The sequence below is a fragment of the Anser brachyrhynchus genome, assembly GCF_964034855.1.
Source record: "Anser brachyrhynchus genome assembly, chromosome: 5".
Classification (NCBI taxonomy): domain Eukaryota; kingdom Metazoa; phylum Chordata; class Aves; order Anseriformes; family Anatidae; genus Anser; species Anser brachyrhynchus.
Window position 1 is genome coordinate 50,841,207 of NC_137699.1, and position 16,100 is coordinate 50,857,306.

At 39.4% G+C, this 16,100-nt stretch overlaps 1 long non-coding RNA gene across 1 annotated transcript; it reads right to left on the minus strand.

The window, feature by feature from the left end:
* Positions 1-12,069: 12,069 nt before the first annotated feature.
* Positions 12,070-15,388, minus strand: LOC308195973. The gene is made up of 3 exons (XR_013951988.1): positions 14,710-15,388; positions 14,102-14,274; positions 12,070-12,699 (listed from the first exon to the last, which is right to left on the minus strand). It is a non-coding gene; the product is annotated as an uncharacterized lncRNA (long non-coding RNA).
* Positions 15,389-16,100: the final 712 nt, after the last annotated feature.

Genomic DNA, 16,100 nt, shown 5'->3' on the forward strand with positions numbered 1-16,100 from the left:
TTAATTAATCTGTTTATTTAAGTAGGAGTTTCTTGCTCTTTATTATCTTCAGTGTCTCTGACCACAGCGGAGAGAAGGCAGGGTGGGAGGGGGAGGGGAGTTAAAGACGGATTTTTGAAGGGGAGCCATAATTAGCTCAATCCTTGGATTGAACTCAGGAATGTTGTTGCTGCTAAATAGTTCCTTAAATGGAATATTTATAAACTAGAGGCAAAGCTGTAATATTAGAAGGGAAGAAAAACCCAAAATAAAATAAATTTAGATGCAAAAAACCCGAGGTTAATGCCCTGGCACGATGACATAATCCAACCCAGAGGACAGGGAACGAAAAAACGTGTGACCGACAGTAAATCAGTGCGTAGTGCGCAGCTCTGTTGGAGCCCAGAGGGGATCGTGAGACTTCAGAGGTTGGATCACCCCTGAAGATCCCCAAAACAGTGCCTGGCTCGCACACGTGGGCCACAGAGCCTTGATGCCTCCCACCTCCCCCTGTCATGCCCTGCAGCCAAGGTGCCTTAGGGTTTTCACTTGGTCACCCCTCTCCTCCCTCCTGCCCTCCCCAGCAGCCACCCCATGAGGGATTCCTGCCCAAACAGATGGAAACAAGAAGCTTTGCCCGGAAGCTGCCAGGCTGTTTTTTGCCTGGTCTTGCAGCCCTCCCACAGCAGGCATGGGGCTGGGGTCTACCTCAAGGCATGTTGCAGCTGCTCTGAAAATAAAAATATATTTTACATCCATGCCTGCCCAGCCATGCCCAGCCATATCCTGGACCCAGCACAGTTTATTCAAAGCAGATTTCATTTTTTATCACACAATCTATAAGGTCTGATCCAGCTACCATGGAAGTCATTTGGACTTAAATAGGGACAAGTTCAGGACCACAGTTACTTTCCAAGCAAAATAAATCATTAAGCTATGATGCAAAGGATTTGTGCCAGGCCTCCACACAAGACTGAATTTAATCACTGCAGATCAGGGTATTTGGGGACAACATCTATTTTGTAACTTCATAAAAAAAAAAAAGAAAGAAAAAAATCAAATAAGTGAGCCACAGCTTGTCCAAAATTTAAAATTATTTTCCACATTTAATATTTTTTCATAGACGAACTTTACTTGCACTGTAATATCCCAAGGAAGCTTGTTAAATGGCTTTCCAAGGCTATATGATCTTTATTAAAAAATTATAGCATTGTCTCCTAGACACAAGGAGAAAAAGGAATAATCTATTTTTCAGATCAAGCTCTTGAAGGCTTGCAGTAGTGGAAAATAAATCTTACAAATTCTCTCTCAATTTCCATTTAACATTTCCTGTTCCAAATGCAGAGACAGTTGTCTCCTAAATGCACTGCAGTGCGTTCATAAATTGCAGCAATACTCTTTCCTTGACAAATCCATTTCAAATCCAATAAAAAAATAATGGGATTAACTGCTTGGAAATTTAGTCAAATAGTTTATTTTAATAGAGCAAACCCCAGTATGTTAATATATTAAGAGCACAAAACAAAGTTAGTAAGGGGAAATGGAAAGCAGAGAAGTAGAGAAGCAATGGGATTTTCTTGCACCTGGGTGTAAGTGGTTGTGTAGGAATTTGATCCTGAAATGTGATTTCCCCTGAGTGGTGACTGCAAGCGATGCTTCACACAGAGCCCAGAGGTAACCCCATGAGGGAGAGGAAGGAGGGAGGACATGAGGCTGTATGGTCAAATCACAGCATGGGGAAGAGCTTCCTCCTGGTTGCACCATACAGAAAATATTACAAGCTTTTTGTCTGCTGTCACTACAGATGTTTGACCCAACCAGTGTACACAGAGCTGTGGTGGCAGCTCGGCATCTTCATCAGCACCAGTGCTGGGAGAATACCAGCAATGGTGCTGGGAGAACTCTGCCACATCTTACAATGCCTTTCTGTACAGGAGAGAGTAGGGACACAGAAGTGTAACATAACTTCTCTGAAATACATGTACACATACATATACATACATGCACACATATATATATGCATGCATATATGAGAAAGTTTTCTTCTACATTTTTTCCCTTGACCATTTTATTTAAGATGTAAAACTCATAGGGAGAGGAGGTAAAGAGGTAGCAGGGAGTGAAGTTCTGCTTCTTAATTGATGTTTGTGGAACAAAATGAGTTACATGGTGAACACACCATTTCTGACTAGCCCTGAGGAGCTATTGTAATAAATACAGTAGATAGGCTTTTGTGTGGGCCAGAGAAAATGATCAAAACACTGTAGCCAGCTCTGTTTGGTTTGGCATTGCCTAAACTACAAGTCCATTTTTAAAAACAAGCTATAATTATATTGGTAGAAAAACCCTAGAAAAGAAGAAATACACTTTATTTGGAGCCAATTCTATTCAGATATTTGAATGTCTCATTTTCTAGCAAGAAATTATTTTTAAACTTTTTTTTTTTTCTGTTCATCTGTTTCAGTTGCTTGGTTCTTCAAACAAATCACACACACACACACCAAAAATACTAATAAAAATAAATAAATAAACTGCATGACTGGAATTTACCACATAGCTGTAAAAGCTTTAGTTGATTCAGATACATAAGTATAAATAAAACGTGGTGGGAGCGTGAGCTGAGTTAAATATTGATTGGTAAACTATAAACATGGATGGATGAGTAAATATTGGAATAGTAACACACTGTTGTAATTTATGAATTTTCCGATCAAAGTTATTTCCAAAGTATTTTTATATTTGAAGACAAATACACTCCTAAGTGTTTATCATTTGCAAGCTGTTTGTTGTGTATTTCTTGCTGGTTGCTGTTCATGACTCATAACAAAACACCTCAGGCACATGGAACTGTTTTTTTTCTCTTCTTGGAGGACAAAAAAATGAGTCCTTCAGGAACTGAACGTCATATTTGTAATGTATTCTTTTTTTTTATTTTTATTTTTTTATTATTTTGTAAACCCTCTAATTAGCACAAATGATTCCAATCACTTTTTGTAGAAAAGGAATTGAAACATTTCAAAATATCTTGCAAATAAATTCATTACGCTTATCACTCTCTCCCCGCCCATTCCTTTGCCATTCCTATGCAGCTGTGCACACATGGCCAAAATTAAAGGATTCTCCTATCACAACATATGACATCAGAATTTTCTATTAAAAAAAAAAAGTGCTACAAACACCTACTATGTTCAAAATAAGCTTCCTGGTAATGTTTTCATATGTTATGTTCATAGATAGAGAAATACTCCGGGGCAGAAATCTCTACTGGACATATGAATACGCTATTCACCCAGCTCACCTATGATTGCTTCTGTGAAGGCTCAGCACCTTTCAAGTCAATCTTACAGGCCTTCGATCTAGAATAGCAAACATAAAGACTATAAAATCTTTTATAGTTACAAATAGGTATGAAATTTATTGAAAAAATAATAATCCATGAACTTAATAGATCTACTGCCAGCCTCAAAAACTCAGGATTTCTGAGTCAGACCCAATGACTGTAAGATTAATTTAAGAACTGGAATTTTAAGAATTTTTGGCCTTTGTCTTCTATTTTTTAAGTCTTTGGGGCTCAGACTTGCATGTTTTTCTCTGCAACCACAAGAGCTAAAAGCATCCCTTTTCAATGAAAGCTGAGAATCACAGGTAATGAGATGTCTCTAGGAGCTGGCGTTCGAAAGAAAAACACCAAACGTCATGAGACTTGTAATAAAATCAGAAGTGTTGGAAGCACTGTTATAGTCCTGCTTTCAGAATACAACAATTCTCGTAAAGTACAAAATAGTGCATGCAAAACCATTTTCATATTAATACCTCTACATTTTGTACTTACAATGGTAGGCTGAGGGTCATATGGCTGCTTTTTTCATACCACAACAATTTACGGGGCCATGACAACAAAATTCAGTTGCTAAAAAACAATATAATTCGAAGACCAAGGAAAGGAAACAGACTAGTAAATCAAATATGATTCTTGTTCCTACTTACTATGGACATAATCTGACTTTTCATCTCAAAGCTTTACCTTACGTGACCCTCTCATGGGAGGGACTACAGAACTTCTTCTAAATGGAGAAAAGTGCTTTGTGGGTGGCAATATTTTCCCTGAAAGGGAAAAAGTTGCAAGCATCACGTCAGGAAAGTAAAGGAAAAGACATCACACATTTGGAGTGCTGCAAGCAATAAATTTATTGTCAATAGTCAACTTTAAATAACATCATCTGGGGAAAAAATCCCTATAGAACCACAGTGTGGATGAGAAGAGAATTTTGATCACTTGAGTTCTGACATTTTTATGAATTTAATTTAAGGTGGCAAGAAGTGACCTAGTAAAAATGGCTGAATGCCTACCAAAGGGGGAAATAAATAAATAAATAACCCTAAAGAAAATGAAACACTTTTTTTTTTTTTTCAGAAGAAAGTCTTTCATAGCTGTTGATGTGTTTTTAGGTTTCAAGCTAAAAGTATTTGGAGCAATGTTTCAGAAGCAGGACAATAAGAAAAAACAGTCACAGAAACATTTCAAATACTCCGATCTCAATTGCTTTTAAATGAAGGGTGACTTTGTAGCATAAAATGAAAACTGGAGCAGGTAATTGGGGCTCTTGATTTGATTAATTTCTTTTGTGACTTTGGGCAAGTAAAGTGATTTACTATTCATCAGTTTTTACAGAGATGCCATATTTCTGTGAAGCAAAGAGATCCGCTACTTTCAGACGTGCACCCAGCATAGACTTTGTGACCCTTAGAGGAAACTATATTTTAAAAAAATCTTGTATTTTCCTGTCCCTCCTTCTTCTGCCCCCTCCCACTCATACATATTTAATGGCACGTTGCAGAAAGGAAAAGATTTAAAGTGATGCCTTTGATATAAAGAGCATTTTTTAGGCAATGAATAGTAACTGTATGCTCTTCCTAGATGTGCACAGAAAAGGACAAGAGGTAACAAACATGAGTTGCAGCAAGGGAAACTTCAGTTAGATATAAGAAAAAAAATCTTCACAAAACACTGAAATGTGTTGACCAGAGAGATTAAAGCTTCTCCATACCTGTTGATCTTCAGAACTTGGCAATGAAGTGAACAGTAAAATTGGCCCCACTTTGAGAGGGGAGTTAGATCAGATGTGATTATGATGAGTCAAGTCTCCTTTTCATGCCAAGGATAGAAGTTTGTGAGGTCTCTGGGTTGATGAGGTTTTTGTCTTTTAATTCTATGCCATTAGAGCAATCTAATTTCCACATTTTTTCTCCTTTAGAAGGATGATGGTTTTCATTCTAAGTGCTACTGCTGAATTTAATGTCCTGCCTTCACTGTGTACATTCAGCCCAAGGTGTGACAGTTGTTCCTATGGATAGGAACAATAAGCAAGCTTTAATCTACCATCTTCAAGACCTGCTAGCTGAACAAGTTATAACAGCATGGAACTATTTACGAATTTCCTCAAATATTTGATGTCATTTTTGATGCAAGATTTTGCAAATATTTTGCATTGCATGCTACCACAACCAAGTGTAATATCTAAGCTGTTTTGGATATACATCCATAAGCTGTAATCATGCATCTGACTGAAAGGTGCTAGCAAAATTGGTATGGTACTAGCCTGAATAAAGATGTCCTATGTAGAGTACCTAACAGATGAGGTTCCTGTGTCTTTATCCAGAAGCAGACCCTTAAACACTAGGAACAAATACATTAGTGCTATTTTTGTAAAGTGTCTTTCCATGTAGTCTTCAGTTTTGCTTGCTATTTGCAGTGGCATCTTGGGTATTTATCCAATAGTTGCCATCTTGTTGCTCTGCTGTCCTGCCTTCTCTGAGCTATCAAAGGTATCAAAAAGGAATCAAAAAAGATATGAAAAGCCCTGGGAAGCCCAGGAGCTGTGGGTGAAGACTCAACATCCACAGAGGAACATTCTCCTGTCAAGTTTTTGACGTGACAATCAGGGAGCACATCTTTAAAAAAAAAAAATAACAAATATAAATAAACAAAAACAAAATCTGGGGAACTTGAGATACACTCACGAAGCACCTGAGATCATTTCAGGAAGGTTTTGGGGACCTTGTTCTGTACTAGATAACCTAACAAATTGCTGTTATTGTTGTTGAAATAATACACATCCTCTAGATATGCCAGACCTTGAATTTCCACAGGATGGAGCATTGGATTTGCATTGGGACAACTGCAGCAAGTGAGGTCTGCACTGTTTTTGAGATCCTGGGTAAGCAATCATGTCATCACATGTATGAGGATGCTGACCTTTCTGTGCTTTCCACAGTGAACACCATTTTGTGAGACACTGCACCATAAAAAGTGACAGCACTGCTCCAGTTGAAACACGATTATCAAATCATGTGCAGCTCCCCAGCTAGAAAGAGGCTCGTCATCCAGATGAACAAACCCACATGTCATGCTGTTAGTCAGTCACCTGTATATCTAAATTAATTGCTACATATGCCAAATAGGATTCCCATTTACCTATTTCACGCATGCAAGTAACTATCAGAAATCTTGAGCTATTGCAGAGTTGGGTTCAGAAAACTGTCAGACAAACCAAATAAAAGTGTCTGTTGTATGGGAAATACTCGCATCACCAGACGCTACTGTGATCCCACATGAACTGAAGTTGGATCTGTGAGGAGATCCATGGAAGACCACACTCCAGCTTGCATAATTTCACACTAGTCTTACCAAATGTGGTTGTGAATTCATGTATTCAGCTGGGGGCCAGTTTTGGAGAAGGACTTGAAATGTATTGTAAGTTTATGAAGCAGACCAAGCTGTGGTTAGGGCACCAAGTTTGTCTAAGTTGTAGACAAAACCTGAGTTACTCTTGATCAGACCAGATCTTGTCTGTTTTTTTCTGACTAGCTGTCCAGAATTTCCTGAGTGAATGAATAGACAGCCCTTTTCTCAAGTGAATAAGTCAAAGAAAATTCTAAGATGCTCCACTTTAGAAATTACTATGATCACTGGATATAAAAAACACTTTCCTTGGTAAATAGTGGCTTTTCTTAAAGGCATAATTCTGAGTATCATTTTACTCTCAGTGATGATTAAATTTTCAGATTGCGACACCTTAACAATTGACCTTGATCAAGGTTTTGAATTGCCCGTCATATGAAAAGAGCTTTAGACACCAAGCAATTATTTAGTGATAGCCATCAGGATAAATATTCACCAAAAAGAAAAATAGAATGAGTGCACATCTCAAATAGTAAGTGCAAAAAAATATAATCAAAGTCAAAACTTAATTTGCATGTGTCCACAACTCGGCACTGTAACTTTTCCCTCCTCAATTTCCATCTATTGGAACATACCAAAGGTAAAATTTAAGTCTTCAAAATAAAATTACATCTTTTCAATAGCTATCATGAAAGATGAGGAGCAGAAATCTAATGTCAAATCAAATTAAAGCACATTATGGTGCAAATTCTATTTGCATTTTTCACATTTTAATATCTTGACTACTTACAAGCTAAAGAGACATTCTATGTAGACACAGCTACTTCTGAAATCAGAGAAAAAGCACAAATGACTTGCTTTGTTTCAAAGCAACAATGATGTATTCAATTAGAATCATTCTACTTGCTAAATTTATTACATTAGAAGAGTGTTTATTACAAACAGATTCTCTATCCGTTCTTTTATAAGGAAAGGAGTATCATATTCCAAGGAGAAACTACTCAAGGTGAAGTAAAAATTTTGAAAAAAACTTGGAAAGAATTCACGTACTGAAGTCCTGCCCACATGTCAGAGAAGGTTTTATTTATTCCTCATGACTACAGGGGGGGAAAAAGCAAATATTGCTTACTTGACACCATAAATCAGCACAATATCTCTCTATAGACAAGTGAAGAGTATCACCCTCTTTCCAGCAACAGTACATCGAGTTAGCTGGTATCTTTGTTATGTCCTCTACATACGCTTTATCCTAAAATACAAGAAAGGCTCTCCTCATATGCCTTGTTGCATTTCAGTTTAGAAGAGATAAATCTCTGTGTAGATGTTTCATTGAGCAGAAAATTTGAGTCTGGCCCCATCTGAGTTGTCATTTGCAAGGTGAAAAATTAAATACTACTTAGCTAAATGTTTATAATTCTTCTGGATGTGAGGAAAAGATCAAGGGCATAAGTAGAATAGTTGGTATGGGGACACATGAACACAAAGACAACTTAGAGTAAAGAGGGATAAACTTCTTTTGTTAATAAGTTGCTGGCTGCACCTATAGACCTAATGAGACCAACTGACATGTCCAAGGAATGGACTGGGACACTGTGTCGACCAACAGGAGTTTTTGTGCATTGTGAGTGGAGGGCACTAGGTTGCCTTAATCCCACTTCACCTGCAAGAGACCGCAGACATGCAACAAAAGAGCAGTTATGTAATTTGATGCTATGGAGTTATCTATATTGACATAACAGCATGCAGTTACCCTTAAAGTCCAACCTTGAAAGTCAGAAAAGTGAAGAACTGGAAAACAGATCCATACCCATCATATATGTATGTGTGTGTGTGTGTGTGTAAGTACACATTGATGACTTCTGAGAACTCAGGATAGGCCTCTGGGAGAACATGAGGCCTGAGCTCAGAACTGAGGTATTGGCCACTTGGATTCGAGAAGCATCCATGATCGAGCCACCTGGCAGTGCTGAGGACATCTGTCCCTCTTAGCCCACCAACCCTGACCCAATAGCAGACTGTACCTGAAATCTCACAGCTGTCAAGGCCTTCGGCACCTTGCTTTAGACCGCAAAGCCAGACCTGTGTTAGAACTGGGTTTTCTGTGGAGATGCAGACACACCCTCTTTAAAAAGTCTCATATCAACATCATCCCCCCTTTCTTACCACCCCCCAGCTAAGATTTAAGTACCTGTACAGATTTGGGCCTAACTGCTTAATTTGGGAAACCTACTGTAAACCAGCATGGCCATGAAAGCCCATTATTTTAAGCTTCCATTTTCTTGAAGATCTCTTTATATGTGTTGTGACAACAATAAAAACGCTCCTTCAAAGGCTCATCTCCATTTCAACTTTTTACATTAAACCTTTTTTCTTTGACATTTATTTTAGTTAATCTAAGGCATTTCACAAAAATACATAGACCCACCATTTGTCAGGGACACTCAAGATGTCTTTTCAAGTTGTTGGGTTTTTTAATACCTCCTTGTCTAAAGACCAGGTCAGGTTGCCCATATCCCTTTGTGAAACTGCAATACCTTTACTACACCTATCATCCTAGCATTGCTGTGTCCAAGAATTGAGCTCTTCAGCAAATATATTTCTAAGTACTACGTGGACTAATGCTTTGCTGAGTTACTCTTTCTCCTCACAGCAGAGATGGACTACTACTGTCCTTTTCTAATCCTGACAAAATCTCTTACTGTTCCATATTGCTAAGAACTTTTTCAAGCATTTCTGTGGTAATTTGTGATAATTTTGGCTGGAGTTTTGGCTAGAGTTAATTTTCTTCATAGAGGTTCACACAATGCTGTTTGGGATTTTTGATGAAAATAGATGTTTTGAGTTGTTGCAGAGCAATGGTTACACAAAACCAAGGACTTTTTTTTTTTTTTTTCCTTCTCATGCTGCCCTGCCAGTGAGGAGGCTGAGGGTACCAAAGAAGTTGGGAGGGGACACAGACTGGACAGCTGACCCAAACTGGCCAAAGAGATATTCCATACCACATGGTGTCATGCTCAGCAATAAAACCTGGAATAAAGAAGGAGGAAGAGAGGAACATTCAGAGTGATGGCGTTTGTCTTCCCAAGACACCATTATGCAGATGAGTCCTGCTTTTCTGGTTGTGGCTGAACACCTGTCTGCCAATGGGAAATAGCAAATGAATTCCTTGGTTTGCTTTGCTTGTGTGCACAGCTTTTGCTTTACCTAATAAATTGTCCTTATCTCAACCCATGAGTTCTCTTGCTTTTACCTTTCCAGTTCTCTCCCCCATCCCACCTGGGGAGGGTGAGTGATCAGCTGTAAGGCTCTTAGCTGCCTACCAGGGCTAAACCACAACATAACTTCACCAATACCCCATGTCACCCTTTCTCCCTGTTACCCAGCTTACTTCTGAGAATCTTCCCCTTCATTTGTGTGGTCAACTCAAATTCTTTTGAGTTCTTGCTTTTGGGTAGGATTCAGAGTAGTGAAAAAGACAACATCAGATTGCATCTCTTTAACAAGAGGGCTTCTGACAAGCTACTTTTGTGCTTTAGAAAAGTTCTCTCTTCTGATACTTTCTCTGAAACCAGCAAAACCAACCCAAACTGGATGCTGCAAAGTAAGTGCAACAAGCTTTGTATTACTCCAATGCTTAAAGCATTTTTTTCCTCACTGATTTTCTTGTGATTAAAAAAAAAAAAAAGCTTAGAAATTCTCTTTTATTTTAAATTTCAGTCAATGTAACTGCAGATAGATACTGGTCTTTTTTTTTGGCAACTTGCAGGTGGGAGTTTTGCAATCAGACTTCTGGCATGTACCAGTTCTGAGTCTACTCTGAAACAAGGAGGTTTGAATTTTGCTACTTGGAAGGCCAGAAAGGGTCAGGCTCTGCCATTCAAAAGCAGTCTCAAGATGTTTGGATAGCCATCAGTAAAGGATGCAGCAGTGGACATGGCCAGGCCTACTGTGTTAAGAACAGGGAGGTGCAGGGTCAGGAGCTCTGGAGCACAGCACTGACTCTCTAAGGGAGAGAGATAGGATCCCAAGATGAAGGGTCCATAAATATATTTCCCTTCTTCTACTTTGGTGTCCAAATGATCTGACAAACAACAAAGGCTTATTTTGAAATGAAGGATGAGAAGGCTTGACATTAATTAGGGAAGTGATTGTGCCCCTGTACTCGGCTCTGGTGAGGCCGCACCTCGAGTACTGTGTTCAGTTTTGGGCCCCTCGCTACAGGAAGGACATGGACGTGCTCGAGCGAGTCCAGAGAAGGGCGACCAAGCTGGTGAGGGGTCTGGAGAACAAGTCTTACGAGGAGCGGCTGAGGGAGCTGGGCTTGTTCAGCCTGGAGAAGAGGAGGCTCAGGGGCGACCTCATCGCTCTCTACAGTTACCTGAAAGGAGGCTGTAGAGAGGTGGGGGTTGGTCTATTCTCCCACGTGCCTGGTGACAGGACGAGGGGGAATGGGCTAAAGTTGCGACAGGGGAGTTTTAGGTTGGATGTTAGGAAGTACTTCTTTACCGAAAGGGTTATTAAGCATTGGAACGGGCTGCCCAGGGAGGTGGTGGAGTCACCATCCCTGGAGGTCTTTAAAAGACGTTTAGATGTAGAGCTTAGGGATATGGTTTAGTGGAGTACTTAGTGTTAGGTCGGAGGTTGGACTCGATGATCTTGAGGTCTCTTCCAACCTAGAAAAATCTGTGAATCTGTGAATCTGTAATGTCTTTTTTTCTGAAGTCTAAACCATAATGGGCCACATAATAAACATAACTCATGGTTCTTAGATTCTTCCCAAGTTCTCCTCTTTAATAATGTTTTGCCTGTTGTCAACTGAACTGTCATTTGCAACAGGCCATCTCACTTACAGGTTCCAAGCAATGAATAAAGATTTAGCAAAGACTGTGTGTAGGACAGTATACAGGCACAAAGTATACAAAGTAGTATTTATACTCTGCATACTATTAAGACTTATCATTCAGCTATTCTTAACTGCATACTATTAAGACTTATCATTCAGCTATCCTTAATCTTATTTTTCCCTTTTGATTAGTGGGATTGGTAGGTTTAATCCACTTCATCTCTGTCCACCTCAGTGTTTGTCACTATAAAATAAGATAATGGGGGAAGTATAACATGTACAGTCTATAATACTTATAGCCAGTTCTTAATATTAGTGGGAATTTTGCCACAGAAAAAAATGTCAAGATCTGCTTATGATGTTTAGCTGTCTCATCCACTCAGGTAGAACTCTATAAAGTTACACCATTACAGGAAACACTCAAGAATTTGTCTTCCTAAACTGATTTGTTAGGGGTTGGTTTTGTTCATTTTCAGCAGCCACAAGAATTGTTTCTAAACATTAAAAAGTATATAAAACAACTTTTAATTTAAAACACTCCTGCAGAAAAAGTTCACAGAGAAAACAGCTGTTCTATGCACAATAGTGACACAGTGACTTACAATGACTAATTAATGAGAACACCTGGAGTATCTTTCAGAGCTAAACTGGAAACAAAATACTGGAGATTAGGTTTTCAAGCTACTGGTGGTCCCCACTAATCTCTTTCAGGTGTAAACCACAGTGTACGTGGAAAGCAAAATCTGACTCATTCCTGCGAGACAGGAGGTCTTCGGGCTAATAATTGCAGCATGTAGTTTCCATAAAATTTACAAGGTTGGCTTTAAATTTTAGTAGTGGCAGGCCTGCAATAAATGCCAATGAGGTCCATCAAAATGAGTATTTGTGTGTCCTCATAAAAATAGATCAATCTTTTTAACAGACTCCATGCAGAGGAATTTGTATAATTACAACACATATCTACAGCTTTAGAGTCCTTTCCACACCAAAAACAACATGCAAAGTCATAAATACAGCGGAAAAATAAACACAGGAACATAATAAAAGAGATTTGGTTGGGTTAAGTTGTTCTCTCTCAGCTGCCATGTTGTAGCTAACAGAGTTTCCACTAGGGGTGGGCAAAGGGATTATTTTCCTTGTTTGTCAGCTTTCCTCTCACCTTTGCCTCTTGCACTCTTGGGGATGGCAAGTGAGTCTGTTCACATAAAGGAAAGGAAAGGGAGAATCAGAAGGGAGGAAGGGTTCCACCACATTCATTCCCAGACCTTGCATTAACTCTTATCGTGCTGGTCTTGATAGAGACACTCAGCAAGGAGTGAGAGACACAAAGCAGCCCAAAAGAAAGGACAAATTAAGTTCACATCTTCTGTGTTATGCCTATAACTTGCCAGTTCCACAGTCACAGCTGAATTGTCAACTCCAAGTAATAAAATATGGTTTATGTACGAGATTCTCTACCATGCCAAGTTTCCACACAGTTCAGCTGAAGAGGAGGAGAGGTTATGATTCACTGATTCTCTCCCCAGCCCTGCCACAGCTCTCATCCTAATGAATTATCCACCAGCAGGGGAGAGCTGGAGTGTTGTGTGTCACATATGCTCCTCATCCAAGCTTACCTCTGCTGCCAGGGGCAAGAGCTGTGGAGCATGGAAGCAGGAGCGGCCAGGGGTGCAGAAGCTGGGGAAAACGGCGTTTGGAGACCTGTATATATTTTTTGTATAGTGCTCTCCCTAATAATACTAGAGACAGGGTTTTATAGGTGTTTATATACCTCAAGTACAGATAGGCATTTAGTGAGATCTTCAATTAATTATCTCCTAATTTCTATAGGTCATAGGAGATTTAAAGGCTCAGGAGGCATTTTTCTACACCTTTAGACTCCTAAGTGTCTTTAAAAGGTCTGGTCTAAAAATTATTCATTCCTTTCTAGATTGGTTTTCTTCCCCCCCCCCCCCTCCCCTTTTTTTGGTGTAATTTGAATAACCACATAGTATTGCATTGTTTTAATGGACTTAATGGATTCCATTTTTTTGTATAGCAGCCAGAAAACAGAGACTAAGTGTGGGATTCAATTTGACTTATTTCACATGTCAGAAAGTAAGGTGTATGAATCTCAGCTAGTTGCCTGATCTTCCTGTAATCACTGGATAGAGCAGACACCTCTGAAAGGGATGAGTCATCCCCTAGAGGTGCCCTTCTCCCTCCATTGACCACAGAGGGAGCATAGACAACAAACTCAGATTAGATGCCTAATTCATAACAGCTGAAGCCAGATGAGATGAATTCCTCCTCCTACAGTGATTTAGCCAAAGGCATATAGAAAACAATGGGAGAGCAAAACACTGAATTCAGTCTCCCAAACCTCCAGCTAGTGTTTAACCACTGAAGTGAACTTCCACTTGAGAGGAGGTGTTGAAGGCTCTTGCCAAAACTATTCCAATTTGTACATGACAGAAAACAATGAAAGTTGTGCTGACTAATAACTACAGAGTTGGGAACTGGAGGGAAGCAAAGGGAGATATTCAAGCTTGAAGCCCTTCCCCAGAAAACAACCAGTTCACAAGAGAAGAGGTAAGGCATGTAAATGCTATACCCACCCAAAAGAAGAGTGTTGCTAATGGAGGAGCAGGATGCTGCCCAGCCATGGGTCCCAACAACAAGAATAACACATCCAAAGGCAAAACCAGTTCTAGGTGACCATCTGTGCTATCTTGCCCCATCATGCATCTGTCACACTACCCCATCAAGGTTAAAAAGCACACATTTTTACCTTAAAAATATAACCATAATTAATATTGTAAGTAACAGTTATTTTCAACTACTTCAAAATCCTAATTCTGAAGTCCTGCAACAATGTGCAATGCTAACTCCCTGAGACACAAGAATGAAGAGCTCTTATAAAAGAATGAGGTCAAATATGATTTGCATTAAAACTTCCTATTTCATTTGAAGTTTCTTTTTATCATTTTTCATGACATCTTATGTTTGTTTCTCATTCTGACCAGGAAATTGTTCTCCCACCAATGAATCCTGTGGGAAGAGGGTTTGAAACGAACTTAAGAGGCAAGTCTCCTTTCTTATTTTTTTTTCTCCTTACGTTGCCTATGAGATTTTAAATAACAAAAAGTACCAAAAAATACAACTTTTCATTACGAACCCAACTGATTCAAAAACAATTGCTTCAAAAGTTAAAACAGAAAGATACCTCTAATGGCTGCTAAAGGCAAGAGAAATTTTTCAAAGTCCCCTAACTGTATACTGTCTCCTGCTCTCAGCACACTGTAGAACTTTTTGTCATAACACTCCCCTGTCCCCCCCTTCTTCTCCCTCATGACTTTTAAATGATGTTCAAGAATACAAAACACCTGAGCATCTACAGCAGATGGGGAACTCACTAGCAAACCCGCTGTTGTCAGTCAGGGCAGGCTTTCTCTCCACCTGTGGCTTGCAAAGCACTGGGCAGAGCACAGACACAGATGGACTACAGACTTGTCTTTCAGGACTGGGGTCTGGCAGCAGCTATTCGACGTAGCCAATAAACTTATTATCATCTTCTAAACACTTATTGTGGTCACACTATGATCTCAGAAGTTCAGTACGACATGCAATTACTCTTATTCCAATCAGAAAAACATCAACCAGTAATTTCGTGTTATTCACATTTTACTTGTGTTTCTGCATGACTTTGAGCTTCTTAACACTGTCAGTCACTGCAGTGCCTGAACACCTCTCATTCAAGGTGCACTTGTAACCCACCATCTCCAGTCCATCTTTTCAAACCACTGGAAGATGTATTCACCTTTAAATTTTCTGTTGGAGAGTTTGCTACGTAAAAAATCAAGCAGAAGTTATGCTAACTATGGTCAATACATAGAGAATCAGGCAACACCCCAGAGGGTTTACAAAATAAATAAATAAATAAAAAGCATCCCCCCTCCTCCACAGGGTCTTTGCCCAAGCCTTGTTTTGGTATCTTTCATCCATGGTTAAGGGGAGTCTCTTGCTACTCCAACCATTCATTTCCAAAGGGAGCTTAGCTTAGTTCATCACAGAACAGGATTTTAACCACAATGTCTGTTTCTCACAAGACAATACTCTGACACTTGCTTTACCCTGGTGGCTTGGTATGGGAGGGTGACTTCTCACTAATTCGCTCTCTTTTCTTTTCCTACCATTTCATGATTTACAGCAGAAATAACAATGGGGAAATGGGGTACATCTGAGGTGTGTGTAAAGAATGCTATTCTTTTTAATAGCTTTTGACCTGGAACAGATTTGACTTAATTAAATATCAGTATTTAAACTTTCATTTAGCTGTACCAGTCTACCCATTTGCAAGATGCACTGATTGCTGTACATGCAAAATCTTCACATTCCAGTACAGTTGCATCTTTGAGGCAAATGAGATTTGCTTTCTGACATATTCTGAAGCTTCTTTACAGTCCAATAAAACAGCTCATTCTCTGCCCACACCCTAAACTTCCTCCATTAGATATGGAAGCTTTTGAAAGGTGACTATGACATGTTTGATAAGCAAGTGTATTGTCTCTGGAGAGCAGTGCAGTGAGGGCCACCCATCCGAACTATGGGACAAAG